The following is a 17,155-nucleotide window of genomic DNA, read 5'->3' as shown; positions in this document are numbered from 1 at the left end:
GGTTCTGCTTGTGACCATAAGGAAACAGTCATGCCCACACTGGGCCTCAGGAGAGCTGAGCAGAGGCTTAGCACTTATATGCATGCACACAGTGAAATATCACCCCCGTGCCTGCTTTATTGTTCACAGATGGTTTTCCAATATAAACCCTGATACGGAGTATTTGTTTGGACTCACAAGTAGGCCCCTTGAGACTTTGAAGAATGCAGTTTTGCTTCCCATCACAGAACAGAAAGCCCTCCCTCAAGTTCTCTGTCCACTTCATTCTCAAAGCTCAGGTTGATGAGTCACCTCCACATGGTAGGAGAGGAAAATGGATTCAGGAAGTACCTCAAAAGGATCTATTATCTAGGGCCTAAGAAGGAAGACCTGAGAGAGAGAGTTGCCCGCCCATCCCCCCCCAGCCTCCTGTCTGTCTGTCTGTCAGTCACCTCCATCACTTCCTTCTCACTTAAAAAACAAAGAAAGCGATAGGCACAAGGGCAACTAGACTTATAAAGATGGGGGTGGGAGATGGTTGAAGAAACACAATAACTGTTTCAAAGCCAGGACTGTTTTCTGGGATGGTAACCACGGCTTTTAACAAGCCAAGAGCTCCTCCCTAAAGCACCAAACAGGAGGGGTGCCAGACATGCCCATGTCCTATCCAGTCTGCTCTTCCTGGGCAACCATGTGTGAATGCACTGCATCAGCAGCTGAGCATTGCTCATTATGGAAAAGTCAGTGTGCTAGGTTTGCTCAGCCCTAACCTGGCGGGAGTCGGGTACTTCCGCAGTACACAACGCTGCCTGAACAGCACACATGCGTCCAGCTGCTATGGGCACTCTCAGGTGTTTACTTCTAGTTTCTTTACCCCTTCAAATGATACCCATGCAAGCCACAGACAGAGGCTGCTCTGGGAAGAGGTGCCCCGGGTACAAGATGAAGATGTACCCAATAGGAACTGTGCATAGTTGTGCCGCACTCATCATTGAAGAGGAAGAGAACACTGAAGCTGCAAAAATAACCCTGTGGTGGGAGCTCTCACGTGACTGGTTAACTGAGTGATACCCCCCACCAAGAGATAGGTAACTAGATGAGCAAGGCTGGAGAAACCAAGCCTGTGAATACCCAGGCTGTAAGGAGAGAGCTCCAGAGAGCATGCATGCTCCACAGAGAGGGCTTCAGGTCCACGTGTGCTCCATGGACAGAGGATTCTGGCTTTGGATGCTTATATTTAATTGTCTATTTGATATGACCTAAAATCACCTGCAAAGATGTGGAACCGTCTAGATCAGGTTGTTCTGTAGGCATCTCTGTGGAGGATTGTCATGATTGTTATGGGAACTGTTATGGGAAACCCCAGACCACAAGCGGGTGGCATTATTCCCTGGGTTGAGACTGGATAACAGAGAAAATGAGCTGAGCACTGGAAAGCATGCCTGCATTCCTTCTCTTTCTGTCCTTGTTTGTCCTGCTGCCTTGATTTCCGTGCAGTGTGGAAGAGCTTTGGACCAGTGGCTCCACACTGTGTCTTCTACGGTTCTACAAATCACAAACCAACGGACTTAAAACCCACCCCACTGGATGTCAATTTAATATAAAACTCTTGCCTAGTTTTTAGTCACTTAAAAGTGTGAAATGCTTAGTTAGACAAAACCAGACTGAAACCATCCCTAGGTCCCAGAGAGTAAGGAAGGACAGAATGCACAGTTTGCATACTGTAGGCCTGGCCAAAGGCTGGGACCCAGAAGTGCAACCATGTCTAGCTTTTGTTTACTAGAGCACTGTTCTTCAGGCCACTTGCAAACACAAGCAATCACTGCAAAGCCCCCTGCTGTGTCTTATGAATAAACAATACAGATGCCCTCCCTAGTCCATGTATATTGTTTCCCTGGGAACAAGCCCAAAACATTTCCCATGGATACTGAAAAATGAAGTCAGGTTTCTCCCTGCTTCCTCAATAATTGGCCAGAAACCCATACTAGGAGACTCCTGTCAAGGCCGTTTTATGCTGCCCTAGAAAGTTCCCCACTTTGGGGCCAAGAGTGAGAACAGCAACCCAATAAATGGAGAGAATATCTTAAGCTCTTATTCTAAGTAAATAAGGAGGTCAGAAAAAAACAACCGCACAACAAAGCATGGAACTCATTGTTTCCAAGCAAGTGTGTTGGTGAAAACATAACCAGGCAGACATCTTCCTAATCATAACCAGCCAAGAAAATTGCGGTAGAGGGCCCATTCCCAGCAGAGTCACTCAGACACAGCACTGGGAAAGGGAATCCTGAGCTGAGGCTGGAGGAGGACTGCACAAGTCTTCCTGTTATGAAAACAGGACACAGGTGCTGAGTGGCTGTGTCTTCTAATTTGAAGAACAGGCCTTGGTGTAGGGCTGGTGTCTTCCCCTCCCTGGACACAGGAGTGACTCACTGCTCACTGGGGTATGAGATTTCAGAGGCCCCTGGTTCTTTGGTATTCTGTGGCAAGGCATCTTTCCAGCTCTGGTGCGTGTGCTGGCCAGCTCAGTTCTGTCCCTCACACCTCTCAATGTTCAAAGCCCTCCCACAATCTGCTTCTGGACCTGGAAAATACCAATGCTTCCTCCCATGGGCTGTGACGGGCATTCCATCAGAGGGTACTGCCCAAAGCTCGACAAGACAACGGACACCCTCAGTAGAACAAGAAAATGGTTCGGGGACATCTTACAGCCTCAGAAGGGCTCCTCAGCGGACACCTCGACCTCAGCATTCATACAGAGGCACATGGAGTAAAACAGACATGCAGAAACAGATGCAAAGGAGCATGCACAGTCATACACAGTGCATACACGAAGAAACACACAGACACCGGACACAGCAAAACCCATACACTCACGGAGAAGGCATGGTGAAGGAAAGACACAAGGACACAGGAAGCATGGATTTTCCTTTACTAAATACTTTCAAAAAATTACAGATGTGCAGGGAAAAAGAGTTTGCATGCCTTACGTATTACAGGCCCCACAATTATCAAGTTTTCCTAATTAAGGTACTTTTTAAACCTGGTATCAATGGCCTGGCTTCTGTAACAAGAGCGAGCTCTCCTTCCCTTCTCTCCTGTCCCTCCTTCCTTTTTTCAATCAAACAATAGCCAGGAATTCACCTCCTTCCACAACTCCTGGTGCCCAGCAGGGACAGAGGTGGCTGCCCACTGGCTCCTCTCAGGAAGCTCCCCAGCTGGCTGCTCTTCTGAGGTCCCACCCTCCACCCCCAGCAGCACTTTCTTGCTCTCTTACAGCCCCCTCTCGACTCTACTGATTGCCACTGGCTGCCACTTCCTTTTTCAAAAGTTTCTTAAGTTTTTTTTTTTTTTTTTTTTAATTAGCATACAAAGTAACAGGTTTCCTTCCGGCATTTTTAAGATCTGTTCTCATTGGTCCTTTCCCCATCCACTGCCCCCTTCCTCCCCTCCAGCCCTGCCCTCCTTCTGCTTTAATGACACATGTATTCTGTCCCGTCCACCACCCCTTTGATCCTTTCCCTCTATACTTCCTGGATTAAGTTCTGAGGAGACAGCATCGTTTATGCTAGGCTTAGCAGTAGTGATCAGTGCCCTAGCTTTAGATCGGGACTCAACCAGATCCAATCACCTATGATCTAGAAGAATCAGAGTCATGCAGCAGACCGCAGGGATGTTGTTAGTCAGGGATCTCAAGAGGATGCTGTGGAACTGAAGTCTGAAGGAGGGCAAGCAGGCTAGCCCCAGAGAGGAGCTCTGTGAACATGAATTAAGTTCACAGGCTGTCAGCTGGCAGAATCCCTTCCTGCTCAGGGGAGACCTATTGACTCTACAAAGCCCATCAGGTTTTTGGGGGCAAATCTGTCTTACTCACAGGATACTGACTTAATCTTAGTCTCATCTAAATACCTTAACAGAAGCATATATATGACCAATGTTTGGGAGATGTGGCCTAACTGTACTGACACATGAAACTGCCCCCCCACCCCCCGCTGCCGCCCCATATTGGACAGATAGGCTGGCAGTGAGATGAAGGGTCACCCTTCCTCTTACACAGTTGACATGGTAGATGTACCAAAAACATTGTTATCTAAACAACTGAGCGGGTTAACCAAGGTTGTTCTGCATAGAGACCAGAACACTCTGGGTGCAGCCAAGCAGATGGGTGAATCATGTTATCCCACTGGGCAGCCATCCAGGAGTCAGTCAGCTGCCTGGCCAGCAGAAGGCCACAGGCCAGCATGAAGAGCTGACCCCAGGCCTCCTGACCCCAGCTGATCTTTGCTGCTTTCCTAAGGCTCAGTCAGGCTGACTGTGGAGGAAGCAGTAGTAAAACAGAATCCACAAACACATACACCAAGTAGAAATGCTTAAGAGATTCTGTGTACAAGAGAGGCTATCTGCACCCTTAGCACTCTGGGAGCTCTAAATGAAATGGACCCTTGTAAAGAGAACCAAAGCAACTCTTAGCCAAAGAGGTCCCTCTGAAGGGTATGGGGACTTCCTCATATCCCTTGTCACCCCAACTCACCCTCTACCACCCCACACCAGTGCCAATCAGTGTCCAGGTACAGAACTGCCCTTCCCTGAGCACCCGAGAAGCACAACAGCACCACCTTGGTGTGGGAGGAACTCTCTTTCCTCCAGATGCTAGCCAGAGATAATCCTGGGAGCTGGGGAAATAATCGTAGTCTGTTGGGAACCCGATGAACCTGGACACAGAACTCGGGGAGTCTCACAGCAAACAAGTGTTCTCAAAGGCTGAGCACAGGAGGGAAGAGGCCTTCCACTAGGCTCTTTCTGTAGCTAGCTCTTCTATAATGAGGTGGCTGGGTATCAGCCCTGTACTTAAACCAGGGGGTGGGTAGTAACTAGGTAACACTGCTGCATCTTCCAGTACTACTGGCTATGCCTTATGACTTGAGCCCTTCCCCTAAAGCAAGTGCCTGACCACAGAGCATGCAAACACTAGCACCTGACACACAAGGACTCCCTTTTTGAGTCACTAAGGGATGGTGAGCTGATGAATGTGTTGGCAGATGAATTGGTAGATAGGCGGGTGGGTAGATGGATAGAGAAATGTGTGGATGGGTAGGTAAATGGGTAAATAGATGGAATGATGAGTGTGCAAGTGGCTAGAAGGATATGTGGGTAGAGGAAGCTGGATGAGTGGGTGGATGGACAGATGGGTAGGTGGATGGATAGATGGGTAGCTGGATGGACAGATGGGTAGGTGGATGGATAGATGGGTAGGTGGATGGACAGATGCGTAAGTGGATGGTCAGATGCATAGGTGGATGGACAGATGCGTAGGTGGATGGACAGATGCGTAGGTGGATGGACAGATGCGTAGGTGGATGGACAGATGGGTAGATGAATGGACAGATGGGTAGATGAATGGATAGATGGGTAGGTGGATGGATAGATGGATAGGTGGATGGATAGACAGACGCGTAGGTGGATGGATAGATGGGTAGGTGGATGGATAGATGGGTAGCTGGATGGACAGATGGGTAGGTGGATGGACAGATGCGTAGGTGGATGGACAGATGGGTAGGTGGATGGACAGATGGGTAGATGAATGGATAGATGGGTAGGTGGATGGACAGATGGGTAGGTGGATGGACAGATGGGTAAGTGGGACAAGTGGATGGTAGGTGGATGAGTGGATAAAGGGGTGACACTGCTTTTAGAGGAGTGTATAATGAAAAACAACACATACGAGAAAACAAATGTTCAAGGTTAATCAACTTGTTGCCATGCCAATACAAACATCCCACACATTTGAAAAAGAAACAATGGTGACCATCAATCTACTTTAATTACTATTTTTAAAAGTTAAAAGTGCAGTTACTCTGGTTACAGAGCTTCAGAAACATTTGTTTCACTCCAGGAAGCAACAGACCTAATCTTACTCCCTAAAGGAAGGCCAGGATGACTAGGAAGAGGAGGGCCGTGACTTTAATGACAAAGACTTCCGACACAGTGCAGCGCTTGTTTTCCACTGGAGAAACAATACTGTCTCTCACATTATACCCAAAAGGCACTGTTTCTTTCCTATGACATGTTTTGTTTTGTTTGAGATAGGATCTAGGGTAGTTCAGGTTGGTCTTGAACTTTCAACATAAGCATGAATAAGCTTGACTGTCAGACCCCACTGAGTTCTGGGAACATTGCACCATGCCAGTTTATACAGCATTGCTGGGGACTGAACTCAGGACTTGGTGCATTTGAGGTAGGTACTTTTCCAACTATGCTACAATCTCAATCCTCCTACATTTCTACGTGAAAGAAAAAAATCTTCCTGAGTGTTGGTGGCCTTATTTTTCCCCTTAAGAAAGAGACAATATTAGCTTGAGCTCAAATCATTACTGAGCCAAACTTTCCCATTTTCTACTGACAGCCTTCTTCACAGGAAGTCTGCATATCCACGTTTGTTGTCCTCACTTCTTAATGAGTAACATTAGGTCTGTAGTGTCTTAGAAAAGGTAAGCTGTTTCTGAAATTAAAGAAGTGGTTTTGAGGACAGCACCCACAATCTCAGGCTATTTCCATGTCCCATCCTCAAAAGGAAAAAAATTAGACGTTTCTTAAACATTTTTGGCCCATTAGAAAAGCCCATGGAAGCATGCATGGAAAACTTTACTCACGCAATTTCCTATTTGCATTAAAATCTCTCTGTGTCCACTAAAGACAACACGTGAAATAGAGAGGATCAAGTCCGGCAAGCTCACAGCCAGATCACCAACAGAACTGCCAGCACACCTTGGCCAGCACACTTTGATAGTGTCTTCTTGAGCCTATAACTTTGTGAGCCTGGTCCTCACCTCTCACCAGAGCCAGCCCTACCCCATAACATGAGGGCTCCAGGAAAGGGGTCTCCTGCCCCTGCCAGACCACTACATCGTTAACACCAAGTTGCCTAGCTCACCCCTGCACCGCACACTTCCTACACTGCACCTCCACCCTGTGTGTTCACTGTAAGAGTAGGGAAACAGAACAACTCTGGGATGGTTGCATCCTCAAAGGCTGACATGTGGTCTCCCCTCAGAAACTGTTGAGCATCCTACTACTTTGCATAGAGCTGTCCTGCCCTCAACTAATATAGATTGAGGCACAGATTCCCAGGGTGTTCCCACAAGCATGCAGGCCTGTTGGGACTGCTGGGAGTAACTGTAAGGAGGGTGACCTGCTGGACCAAGAGTCCTCGAGATCCAGCAGCACCACCCCCTTTGGGTCAAGAATCTCTTGACCTTGGGCTAGTGTCTCACTTTAGGCCAGGAGCCCCTGAGTTTGGGACAGTGTCCCAACCTGGAATTCAAGGAGACAGCTATTTGTAGATTCCATCTCTGTGAAACATTACCCCAACGCCAGTATTTGGAGTTCAGCCATCAGCTGTAGACAGGTGCAGAATGGTGGAGAATCTGAGGCACCTGGCATATTTGTTTCAAATGAGGATCATGGACAGGTGGCCTTCTCGCTCCAGCCCTTATGTTATCAACAGGGTCCCTTCTAAAGTCCTGTTTAGTACCACAGCTTTGGTGGTTCTGTACTCTGTGTTGTTGATTTTGCTATTACAACATCCCAGCTGAGCATGATGCTGGTATGTGCCCTGGTCTCTAACAGGCAGCTGTGGTGGGCCTTGTAGACAAACACTGTATCAGATCAAGACAGGTTGGTTCCACTCAGGAATAGGTTGGCGGGCTATTAGCCACCAGTTCGTTGTTAATAGATGAATTATATGCTCACACTAGGCATTTTCAAGCTGAAACACACAAAACCAGTGTTATCCATGGATCTGTTAGTATGACCAGTGACTGCAGAAACTTTACCCTATCTTTTACAGGATTACAGAACCACACCCTAAAAATAACCCAGACAGATACACACAGAAATTGCACACTGTGTATTTTATAAGTATTGTTTATGTTTGCTAAAAAGTGAAAACAAAGCAACAGTCTGTAATAAGAATTTAGTTAAATAAACTTGGCAATTTCATAGAAACAAATACCGTGTTCATTAACAATGACAAGGCAGGACTGAGGATGTGGTAAAGTGGTGCAGCTTGAGGTCCTGGGTTCAATCCCCAAATGCATGCACACAAATTTGCATGTATGTATGCATGTGTGTATGCACTTGTGTATTAGCTGCTTCCCTACTGCTGTGATAAAACACCCTGTCCAAAACAACCCATGAAAGAGTCTAATTGGGTTTATGGTTCCATAGGGTTAGAGTCTATGATGGAGGAGGAAGGCATGGTAGCAGGCAGCTGGAGCAGCAGCTGAGAGCTCACATCGTGATCCACAAGCAGGAGCCAGAGAGTATCCTGGGAATAGCAGGAGGCCTTTGAGCCTTAAAACTTGCCCCTAGTGACATACCTCTAACAAGGCAATACCTCCTAATCCTTCCCAAGCAACTGTGGACCAAGTATTCAAACATATGAGCCAAGGGAGCCATTCTCATTTAAACTACATCTATCTATCTATCTATCTATCTATCTATCTATCTATCTATCTATCTATCTATCTATCTATCATCATCTATCTATGTATCCACCTATTATCTACCTATCTACCTATCTATGTATCTACCTACCTATCATATCTCTACCTATAAACAATGACTTTCAATTACCCAGCAAACACATGATCAAAACAAGTATGTGGGGCCGGGGAGATGGCTCACTGGGTGAAGTACTTGCCATGTAAGCATGAGGACCTGAGTTTGAATTTGCAGCAGCAGGCACAGCATTGGACATCATTAACTTCAGCAGCACTGGGAGACAGAGAAAGATAGATCCCTAGAGCTCACTGGTCAGCCAGTCTAGCCAACCAGTAAGCTCAAGGTTCAGTGAGAGACCCTGTTGGACACCTTAGACAGCCTTGGGTCAGGAGCAGGGGCTTGGACCTGTCTCTACTAAATGTTCCTCCCCATGGGAGGCCTTACCTTCTTGTAGGAGGGTATGGGAAGCTCAGGGGGTGAGAGGAAGGAAGAAGGGGATCTTTGGTATGTAAAATGAATAAAACAATTTTTTTCTTAATAAAAAAGATATAAGGAAAGCAATCAAGAAAGACACTTCACATCATTCTCTGGCCTCCATGCACACACCCAGATAACATACAACACACACACACACACACACACACACACACACACACACACACACACACATGCACACGCACACACACAAAGTATGCTATGTGGCCAAATGCTAAAGCATACAAGTACATTACATAATAGGACAGGTATCATGTCCTAATTTTTGAAAAGAGACATGACAGGCATGTCAACATTGATATGTCTAGGCATACACATAGACATCTGTATAAATGTGCATCTGATCTAATGATAGAGTATAAGCCATCAGCTTCTGTTTTATCTGTCTTTAAAGCATTTTTAATACAAATGTATATTGTTTGCAAAATAATTTTTTTAATAACCTGTAAAAGAAAAACAAAATGGTCAATCAGTGGGTGAGGGGACCGATTCCATAACTCCTAGCACAACTTGTGAAGATGGCTGCTTAGGGAAGGCTAATCTAACATGTTTGTTTATTGAACCTAACTCCTCCCCAAGATGAACGGTTCAGAGACTCCTAAGGGAGTCATCAAGGGGTGAATTTCTGAAGACCAAGTCTGTATGCAGCATGCAGTGTTAGAGGTAAACAGGAAGGGCTGAGTATCCTCCAGCCAGAGGACAGGAACCTGAGCTGCAGCCTCACATCCTTGGCACACAGTGGACAAAGATGCATGGTCACAGCAGAAGCCAAACTTGTTCAGAAATGCAACTGACCCCTGGTCCCCAGAAGCTATTGGTCTGATCCTAAGGATGAAGGATTTCCCCTGTTTCTCTCTTCTAGTCCTCCACCACATCACCCATCATTTTAACAATTACCTGAAGCAGTCAGGATGGGAACCCACTGGTCTCATCTCTTTAGAGAGCTCCCATTATGCAAATGGCTGGGCAGTCATTCTATTGTAAGGGCACAGGTGAGGACCAACACCGAGGCCAAAGCACAGATAACCCATGTCACACGGGAGCAGGCCACTGTGAACCCCAAGCAATCAATGCACATCACAGTGCTTCTCATGAGCAGACGATCTTAAGACCACCTTGTTCGATGGTAGTATTTCCCACTCTCCTTTTAGGGGTGAGGGTGAACGTTACCCTAAGTCACAGTACATGGAAACATAGGGACACACACAGCAGGACATCTGGTAAACCTCTCTGAGAAGAGGCCAAAGCTCAGAGCCCTTCCACCTAGGCCCCCTGTCAAGAAGTACACAGAACAGAAAATCAATCAGTGAAAGGCAACCCAAAGACACCACAGCTGGGGAAATGAGCTGCTGGAAGCCACTTCTCTATAGGCACATTCTTGATCCAGTCCTGGGCCCCAAAGTAGGGTGAAACATGTGACCAGAATTCACCAATGCAGTGTGAGCACCAGTGGGGCATCACTTCAGGAAGCTTAGCGCCACCCCCCCCCCCACACACACACACCCACTCTGCTCCCATCACAGCCTCAAGGCCATGGAAGAGAGACAAGTTCAAGACAGGCAGAGGACAGCTCCTTGGGTCTACACCCAACATGATGTGACCGAAGGAGGCAAGTGGTAAAGACTACTTGGTTTATATAAACACTCTGTTTGCATAAGTATCTACTCCATTCAGTCTATCTGTACAGATACCTACTCCACTCTGCTTTTGTGGTTAGCAGGCAGCCACAGACAAAATGTGAGACCCTGTCCTGGCTTGTCCCAACACCTCATCTTTAACAGGCAGGCTACTCACAGCTGTTGCTGGTAACCCCTGGCTTTAAGCAGAACTTCCAGCAGAAAGCTGTCCAGCCAAGAATGTCTGTGTGGGAATTCACATGGTGCAATACACCAGGACCCTGCCACTGCTTGTCAGAGCAGTTCACGCTAAATGGCCCAAAGACAAATGGGAAACATTTTTCTCAAGACTCTGAACTTGTGAAAGTTAACTCAGTATTTTATTCTTCGCACTACTCCTTTTTACCACATCTTTCTGAAAAATAATTTAAACAAAGCAAAAAAAAAATTTTTTTTAAGGCAAGTAGGGCTGTTCATTCTCAAGTAAGATGGAGTAACAGGTGAGGCTCTTCCATTATAAAGAAGCCCAAATAACGTATAGGCAACCATTTTCATGGTATTGCACCTCAGTCAAAACGAGAGATGAACCCGGAGAGATGGGAAACAAATGGGGTGAGCATGCAGCTGGTCCAGCACACTGTCTGAGAGAGAAGATAACACCAGGAGTCAGGAGAGCCTGAGGCAGCCAAAACTCTCAGGAGAGATGCCAGAAACACCAGAATACCCCAGGAGGAGAGAAAGAAGACTGCAGCAAACTGCAGAGTGTGCAGTGGAGCCTGAAAGCTCACATCCACCTACACGGGCAGAAGCACCCACATGGCTCAAAGGCAGCACTCACGCCGGACCAAGGTGAGGAGCCCATCTGCATCCATCACACAGCAAAGGAGCCATGGGGCTCTGGCCCGGTGTTTAGAGTCTCGTCCTGAAAGGTTAATAATATCATAGGTCTAAAAGGGAGCCTGCCTCCAGCCCTGCCTCACCAATCTTAATAGTAAGACTTGGGGTCGGGGGAAGAGGGCACTCAACTTCTTGACTTCCTGTGACTTCTCTAAATCATCAGAACAAAGCTGGGGTTGACTGCGGTCCTCAAAAAAAGTGAAGTTCAAGATGTCTGGGATCTATTAAAAAAAACAAACAAACATACCATGGTGCTGGAGAGAATGATGAACGGAAATGCAAGGTCCTACAAGAAATGCACTTTGAACATGAACACACCTAAATTTTTAAAGTAAGATAGAAACACCTAGAACCTGAAGTGTCTTAGTTAGGGTTTCTATTACTGTGCTAATAGAAATACCATGACCAAAAGCAACTTGGGATAAAGGGTGTATATTGCCCCTTTCAATGCTCAGGTTACATTCCATCACTGAGGAAAGTCAGAGCAGGAACTCGAGGCAGGAACTGAGGCAGAAGCCATGGAGGAATCCTGTTTACTGGCTTGTTCCTTGTGGCTTGCTCAACCTGCTTTCTCATACCACTCAGAGTTATCAGCTCAGGGACGGCACTGCCCACAGGGAGCGGACCTTCCCACATCAATTATGGGTCAAGAAAAATGCCCCATGGGCCAATCTGATCCAGGTATTCTCTCAGATGAGGTTCCCAAATGGTGGTAATGTAAAACTAGCCAAGACAAAAAGCTAGCTAAGCATAAGCCTGCCTGCCATCCAGCAATCAACATCTTCTCTGGTTCCTGGTGCACCTCCTTGTCTGAGATAAAGCTGTGTGGAATAGCAGGGAGGCCTATATTCCAATCCTGCCTAGAGTTTCCGCCGTGACTTTCTTCAGTGATGGCCTGTGACCTGTAATTGTAAGCAGAATAAACCACTTCTACCTCAAAGTTGCTTTTGATCGGGGGCTATTGGTCATGAGACCAGAAATGAAACTAGACCAAGTGATAAAGAAACAGGGGTAGGAGATGGTGGGGGGCTCCTGTTTTTCAAAACAAAAACACCAAGACAAAGAAAGCATAAAGTGCTGGAATTACCAACTTTGAAAGATGTTAAGTCATCACGAGTTGTCACTTCAAGCAACAAGCATTCCCACACACTGTCAGAGCGCTGCTGTGTCAGGTGCTTACGGTAGGTATCTGGCCTCCAGAGTCTGGTAAAGAAACCGACCCACTCTGATCCCAAAGGCTCCTGGCTCACAGAGACGGTCTGTCGCAGAAGAGTCAGCAGTGTCCCCTGTGGGCTCCAGTATTTGAATTCTTTCCGGTCCATAGAACTGTTTGGGGAGGTCTAGGAGGTGTGGCCTTGCAGGAAGTGTGTCACTGAGTGACATACTCTAAGAGTTAAAATCCCTGCCTACGTCCAGTTTGCTCCCCTTGCTTTATGTCTGAGGTTAAGGATGCGAGGCCCCAGCTTCCTGTTTCTACTATGCCTCCCTGCTAAGACGGATTCTCATCCCTCTGGATCAGGGGGCCAAATAAACTCTTCCATAAATTGTTCTGGTTATGCTGTTTTATTTACCACAGCAACAGGAACTAATACAGAGTCCCAGCTACGTAAGCACCACATTAAACTGCTCTTAATCTGAATTCATTCAAGCAATGACATTTCAAATACATAATTTTCTTCTGCACCTCAAAGCCCACAAAGCTGTCATTGTGAAAACAAGTGGTTGTCCTGGATATTGTGAAATTCAAGAGGTCTCCCCGAGTGGCACTAAAGGCCAGAGGCCTGCAGATGCCTCTTTACTTCCTTAACTTCCTGATTCCTAAGAAATCTCCAGCTCCAGGTCTGGGGTCCTGACCCTCCTAACTCCATAATAGCCTTAGCTGACTTTATCATTTGAATCTGTTTTCATTTCTCCTTATTGCCCAGTACAAAGGAAAAGGCCAGTTTCTCCAACAGGGCGGGCAAAAGCTCATATTCTGTCAATGGGAATAAGCACACTGCATGATGACTCCTCAGCTCTCACGACTTTACAGTCACAAAGAGACACACTTTGGGCCCATGTGTTAATGGTGTGCCTCTGATCTGTGTAGCACCTCTTGTCCAGCCTGCTCAACACCCAACACTTCAGATAAAACCCCCCGGACTCCTCTTCAGCTTCTGGTTCCCATTGTGGGGAACACAGATTGCAGATATAAAAGTGAGTGAAAGCAATCTGATCACAAACAAGCTGGCCCAGGAAGGCTCTCCCCACAAACCCTGCACCATACTCAAGCATTCCCTGACACTCTGTTACCACCAACTGAGTCTATTAACATAGGCGAAAGCTAAGTAGTGCAGGAGGAGAAAACTGAAGGAAGGTGGCTTCATTAAGAGCCAAGCTTCCATCAGAGCTGCCTGGTTCAAGTTGGGCACCACTTATTATGATCAATCCACGTGAGTCTATTAAATGGGTAACAGAATTTATTAAGATATAAATTGAGGAAATACATTCATGATTACAGAATGGAGAAGACAGTAAAAGTCATCCTCTGATCTGACGGGGGAGCAAATCCACCTGGCAAGTAGGAGCAGGGAGAAGGACATGTGACCTTTCTCCAACCCCTTATCAGAGGTCACATACAAGGGCAGGAAGTACCGCCTCCTTTGGGTCGTATAGTCCAAGGTCATGGGCAGAGCAAATACCACTACAAAGGTCCCAGGTAGATGGATTATCTTTATATCATTTCTTTGACATTAAAACACACTGAAGAGCAGAGATAGAAAGACTAAAGAACAGTGGAACCACTATGATCTCCCTCACAGGAGGAAAGATATCCACACAGAGACACATAAGAACAAGCATTCAGAGAACAAAGTAGTGATGTCCCAGCAGAATAAACCCTCAAAGATCATCCCAAGGGTGTCAATGCATGCCACACAGGTCCTACTGAGCCCTGGATGGACACTGAGGGTTCTCCTCTTTGGCCAGCACCCCAAGAACCCAGAATGAAGACAGCAGCCTCCCAGAAAGAGTGAGTTCATGCATCTGAGCGTCCCTCAGCCCTGAGGCCAGGGACATGAGCTCTTGTGTTATGACCACTTTGTAGAGAGTACATCCTAGTAAACCAGAGCCAAAGGTGTCCTCAGAGGACATGGCCAGGAGCCAGGGAACTTCCTGTGAACTTAACACACTACTGGCAATGCCGGGAATGGAGAGTGTGGTGAACCCCCCCCCCCAGGCCCTTCTTCTCTTCCAGTCTTCAGGCAGAGAAGACTGCGCTTCCTGTGGGAAGGTGACTGATTCTACAGGGGCAGCTGTAGGAAGCTGCTCTCTCCTTAGTGCCTCATTTGGATGCTGTGCTGGTGAACGACAAGCTGTGAGCAGCTATGACTGATGGGACAAGCATGTTGAACAACTGAATCCATCTCCATACCCACAGGTCCAAGAGATCTCTCTACCAGAGCTCTGCAGCCTCCTCTATCCCACACAGGCCTGGCACACCTGGACATTGTCCTGGTCTCCATCAAGAAAGCCGATATCCCTCAAGGCTGACGACAGGGATTGGGTCTTTATTGAAGTGGCTAGTCTATAATCTATCATAAGTCCAAACAGACGAGGCAATCAGAAAACTAAGAATGAGCACCAGGTCTCTGGCAGACTGACAGAGGCCCGGGAGACCAGGCTGTGACTGCTCTGGGGCCTCTGCATGGTACCCAGAGAAATTGCCCCAAACTCATAACCTCAACCATTCCTGTACTGGGGCTTCTAACACACCACCAGTCTGTGACAACTCCCTGGCACTGGAGTGGCCTGGAATGCCCAGTGGATGTTAGGTTTTTCGGCTTAACTCCCATGACCTCAGCAGTGGAGACTTCAGGAGACAATAAAGGATGTGAAAGGAGCAGGATGTGAGGTGAGAAGCCCAGGACCTACAGGACCCAGAAGGCCAGGCAGGGTGCAGAGGCACAGAGGAAGGAACACCTGTTATGGGGTGCTTTACTCAGTACACTATGCAAAAGACAGGCAGGCATTTCTCCCAGCCTTCCACGCCAGACTGAGACAGACACAGCCTAAAGAGGCTCAGGGCACTGAGCACAGAGAGGCGCAGGGTACCCATGACATCTTCCACCTTGAACTTTCAGGTGCCAGGAAGCAAAGCCAGTCAACCTGTACCAAAGGTGGCCTGAGAACCTTCTGAAGCCCCAAACAATCGGGCATTCTCTGAAACACTGGGGAAGGAAGGAACCGGATTTCGTCTTTGGAGAAGATGAGAGGGGGTGGGACTTCCAGGCCGCAAGCGGTGTGACAGTGGATGGTCCCATTGACTCTGGCGGTGGGGTTCTGTAAGTTCCTGTCTTTTATGTCTGATTTCTACATAACCAACTGTTCCTTTGTTTCATTCCTCAGCATTGTCGCTCTGACTCTAGGCCTCACATGCTAAGGCAAGCTCTCTACCACTGAGCTATCCCTTTGCCTCCAATGTAGAAAACTATAAAGTATCAGCATGTGTGTGAGAGCAGGGAGTGGGCAGAGAGCTGAAAGAAGGCAATGCCTTTGTGTGTGACTATCCCATTGGGCCACCCCACCCACACCAGCCTGGACCCAGTCACAGAGTGGGGCTAACTTACCTTATGTTCTGTCAGGCACTGGCCTGGAAGAATCAGTGGTACCTTGTTACAAAATCTTTCAGGAAACTTCAGACATCCATAAAAGTACAAGGTCTGAATTTCTGCAAACACACCTTCTGGGGAAATCTTCCAAACACTGTCTCCGGTGTTTCTCTGGACACCTCTCACACCCTCTGCTACATTTAAATTGTTTTAAATTAATTTTCTAAGTTTATTCCTATAACGGGGGTGTGCATGTGGCATGCATGCATATGGAAGTCAGAAGACAACTCGCTAGAGTCAATTCCCTCTTTCCATCATGTGGGTCCTGAGAATTGAACTCAGGTTGTCAAGCTTGGCTGCAAAGGTCTTTAACCACTGAGCTCAGGCCCCCAGCTACATTGTGTGTGTGTGTGTGTGTGTGTGTGTGTGTGTGTGTGTGTGTGTGTGTGTGTGTGTGTGTAGCATGGTAGCATGCAAAGCAGAGTGGAGGGCTCTAGTTCTGTACTGCAGCACTCATCTTAAAACACTGTTGCAGAAAGCAATTAAAGATTTGGGAACACACAGTCTGAGTAGTATCTGACTTTGCCCAGATGTGAAATATGGCTTCAGGGTCCAAGTTTTGGCCACTGACTCACTACAGAAATTCTCTGCATTTGGAGACATTCCACTCTGGCCCGTTTTAAAAGTTTAATGCTTTACAGCACGACGATGTCTGTGCTCTCCAATACAGCCTTGGCTGGCCATCCGCACCCTCTGGAATGGAAGCCTTATTTAGCTCTTCAGAGGACTCTGCTAGGCGCTCCCACCCCAGGCTGGCCCTGCTGCCCGCACAATCCCCGCCAGAGGAAGTAGGACACCCATGCACTTTTAGAAGTGAGAACACTGACCGCCCACTCCTTGAATAGTTCCCTCGGATTTTTATAACTTTCACAGGCTCCTCGGGAGATGCCAAAGTCCTCCAGCCCAGCCACAAAGAGTGAAAACTCTTTTTGGAATGCAGAAGTGCAGCTGCAGGGCCCTGAATTACAGTTGGCCCCTGAAACGCATGCCTGCCTTCACCAGACCCAAATCTCAGAGCAC

At 47.3% G+C, this 17,155-nt stretch overlaps 1 protein-coding gene across 2 annotated transcripts in view; it reads right to left on the bottom strand.

The window, feature by feature from the left end:
• Pxdn (peroxidasin) overlaps positions 1-17,155 on the bottom strand; it is a 78,127-nt gene that overhangs the window by 59,765 nt on the left and 1,207 nt on the right. The gene's annotated exons all lie outside the window — the stretch shown is intronic.

The sequence above is a fragment of the Peromyscus maniculatus genome, chromosome 22, assembly GCF_049852395.1.
Source record: "Peromyscus maniculatus bairdii isolate BWxNUB_F1_BW_parent chromosome 22, HU_Pman_BW_mat_3.1, whole genome shotgun sequence".
In the NCBI taxonomy this organism is placed as follows: domain Eukaryota; kingdom Metazoa; phylum Chordata; class Mammalia; order Rodentia; family Cricetidae; genus Peromyscus; species Peromyscus maniculatus.
This window is presented reverse-complemented; position numbering and strand designations above follow the sequence as displayed.